Source organism: Scyliorhinus torazame, chromosome 14 (genome assembly GCF_047496885.1).
Source record: "Scyliorhinus torazame isolate Kashiwa2021f chromosome 14, sScyTor2.1, whole genome shotgun sequence".
Lineage (NCBI taxonomy): Eukaryota > Metazoa > Chordata > Chondrichthyes > Carcharhiniformes > Scyliorhinidae > Scyliorhinus > Scyliorhinus torazame.
Window position 1 is genome coordinate 175707890 of NC_092720.1, and position 3551 is coordinate 175711440.

The 3551-nt window shown below is 43.9% G+C and overlaps 2 non-coding genes across 2 annotated transcripts; both read right to left on the minus strand.

Annotated features, from left to right (window-relative positions):
• Positions 1-432: 432 nt before the first annotated feature.
• On the minus strand, positions 433-506 carry trnan-guu (transfer RNA asparagine (anticodon GUU)). The gene has a single exon. It is a non-coding gene; the product is annotated as a tRNA-Asn (tRNA).
• A 1907-nt stretch (positions 507-2413) lies between these two features.
• On the minus strand, positions 2414-2487 carry trnan-guu (transfer RNA asparagine (anticodon GUU)). Its single transcript has one exon. It is a non-coding gene; the product is annotated as a tRNA-Asn (tRNA).
• Positions 2488-3551: the final 1064 nt, after the last annotated feature.

A 3551-nucleotide genomic window follows, 5' to 3' on the forward strand; every position in this document is an offset into this window, starting at 1 on the left:
TGCTGATTTTTAAAAACCATTTCTCCCAGCATTCCTTTCCTCCCATTCTTGAATATTGCAAGTGCAAACAAACTCTCTCTCTATTTCCACGATTGACTTTCTCCGCCCAAATACCAGTTGCGCGTTGGAGCGCCTCTCATTCGCAGTCTCACACTCTTTGATCGAAAGAGAAAAATCTAGGCCCCTTTCGTTCCACTGTTGCTGTTAGTTGAATGTCTCTCCATGGTGGTTCAAATTCATATTGGTTCAACCTTTGGATGCGAACTGACTGTTTAAAATCATAAAGGCAGCATTTGGCGTGTTTAATATTGGAACCAGAGAAAAGAAATCAAATCAACGTGGCATGAAATATAAAAAGCACCAAGGCGGTGATTCGATCCCACAGAGGGACGAAGTATACAAAATATTTCATCCTTGGGAGGGATATCATTCCGTCTCCGGGTGGGATTGAATCACCAACCTTTCGGTTAACAGCCGAAGGCGCAAACCGATTGCGCCACAGAGACGACAACTGCTCACTTCGCTCGAATAAACATTCCAAATTATGATGGAAACAATCTCATCCTGGCCACGTCATAAGAGCAAATTATTGTCCATGCACAAATCTGGAACAAAAACACAAAAGGTTGGGCAATCTCGGCAGGTTTTACAGCATCTGAGAAGTCAGAACGGAGTCTAAGGTTCAAGACAGGGTGACTTTGTGTTACAGAACAAAGACTACACCATTATCCGTAGCCCTGTCAATAACGCTCCTCCAGCCTTTGACATTCGAGCCATTTTTGTATTTTCTGCTTCCAGATATTCGCAGTGAAACTATAATAAAACTGTAAATTCTGATGTGCAGTTAGGACAGTTTTCTTAGTTTCTAAATATCAGTTGATTTCTCATTCTAACCAAAGGAAATGTGTCTTGACTGTCGACGATCAGTCGGGCAGCGCCCTTCGTTCCTCGGAGTCTCTTTCTCGAAGTGTTTCCCAACATTCACAAAACTAGTGCTTGATTTTCATGTGTTGCTTCGTTTCCTTTTCTCCACTGCCAAGTGGCTCCATTTCTCAGAATTCTGCCCTCTCCTCCTCACTGCTTCATGACCAGATGTCAGGAAATTCATTTCCATGGAGGGACTATCGAGACCAAGATTATTCTCCGCGTATAAAGAGGGTTCAGTGGGTATTTGGTTGAGACACTTGAAAGTTTTGGGTGAATAGCCGAAGAGGCTGATGGAACAAATTGAGAGAGACTGTTTCACTTGCAAAAATAAAAGACCCGGCGGAGTATGATAGATGATACTAGTTAAAATATAAAACCGTGATCTGAGGAGATTCTCGTATTCACAACAGTTTGAATTCAGGAGCCTCTAACAGGAGCAGAAACATGAACTCAGTTGTGACCCGCTTTAAAGAGGCCTTATACAGAGAATTCCGCACTCGTTCATTTCCGAGATGCACATTAACTTATCGCTGACGTGATTCGGAGTCGAAGCGAGGTTGATGCAGCCACAGCGCAAAGTACTAACCACTTTCCGATCACGACGCCACACGTTACCGCCTCGGTGCACTGTGACTGCCGATGTACTTGGTCATCAACTGTTTGGAATCTATCATGGCTAACACATTATGACTCTCTCATTACAAGTTTCGTAGATACACAGTTTGGATACCTCAACATTGGTTCCAGAGTAATATTCCTGCAACGAGGATATATACATTTTAAACCACGCTGATAAAAAGAACCGCCATAATTCATAACACATAACAATTTCGACATTCAGCCCAAATATATGGCATTTGGACTTTCTCCCGTCTCTGCACCGGTTTTCTCCGCCTGCTCGAGGTCCCTCCCATAGTCCAAAGATGTGAAGGTTCGGTGGATTGGCCATGCTAAAGTGTGCCAGATTGTCCATAGACTAGCACTTTCGCTGGATTGGCCAAGATCAACGTGCCAGGTGACTGGCATTCGACGGAGGAGCTTGATCACGAAGACCCCTGCTGATATTTTAAAAACCATTTCATCCTGTGTCCTTTTCCTCTCATTCCTGAATATTGTCAGTGCAATCCATCTTTCTCTCTATTTCTACGACTCAACATCTCCGCCCGCATTCCAGTTAAACTTTGGAGCGTCTCTCATTCGCCGTCTCGCCCTCTTTGATCCAAAGAGAAAAATGTAAGATCCTTTCATCACACTGTTGCTATTGGGTGAATGTCTCTCAATGGTAATTCAAATTGATATTCATTAACTCTTTGGATGCGAACTGAATTTTTAAAATCAGAAAGTCAGCATTTGGCGTGTTTAATATTGGAACCGGAGAAAAGAAATCAAATCAACGTGGCATGAAATATAAAAAGCACCAAGGCGTTGATTCGATCCCACAGAGGGACAAAGTAAAATACGCTTCACCCGGGGTGGGATAACCCTACGTCGCTGGGTGGGATCGAACCACCAAACTTTCCGTTAACAGCCGAACGCGCTGACCGATTGCGCCACAGAGACGATCAACGCTCGTTTAGCACCAATAAACAAGCCAATTTAAGATGGACACAGTCTCATCTTGTCCACATCGTAACAGCTCATTCTTGTTGATGCACCAATCTGGAACAAAAACACAAAATGCTGGGCAATCTCAGCAGGTCTGACAGCATCTGTGGAGAGAGAACGGCGTCTGTGTTTCAAGCCACGTTGATCATGTGTCACAGAACAAAGACTACGCCATTATCCGTAGCCCTATCAATAACGCCCTCCAGCCTTCTACATTCGAGCCATTGTTGTATTTTCTGCTTCCAGATATTCGCAATGAAACTATAATTAAACTGTATATTCTGATGTGCAGTAAGGACAGTTTTCTTAGATTCTAAATATCAGTTGATTTCTCGAATCATTCTAACCAAAGGAAATGTGAGGTCACTGTCGATGAGCAGTCGGGCAGCGCCCTTCGTTCTACCCGGTGTCTCTTTCTCGAAGTGTTTCCCAACATTCACAAAACTAGTGCTTGATTTTCGTGTGTCGCTTCTTTTCCATTTTCTCCATTGCCAACTGGCATTATCTCCCAAAATCCTGCCCGCTCCTCTTCATTGCATCATGCCAGAAGTCAGGAAATTCATGGAGATGGAGGGACCATCCAGACCAAGAATATTCTCCGCGTATACAGAAGGTTCCGTGGGTCTTTACTTGAGACACTTGAACATTTTGGGTGAATGGCCAAAGAAGCTGATGCAGCAAATTGAGAGAGACTGTTTTCACTTCCAACCAGACAAGAACCTGAGGAGTATGCTTGCTGATAATAGATAAAATAAAAAACTGGGAGCTGAAGAGATTCTCGTATTCACAAGCGTTTGAATTCTGGAGCATCAAACAGGAGCAGAAGCATGCACTCAGATGTGAGCCCGTTTTAAAGAGTCCTTTCCTCAGAGAATTCCTCATCAGTTCATTTGCGAAAAACTCATCAAATTATCGCTGCCGTGACTCTGAATCGAAATTGCTGCGGCCACAACGCAGAGCACTAACCACGAGACGATCACGGCGCCACACGTCACCGGCGAAGCATGTCTGTAACTGTC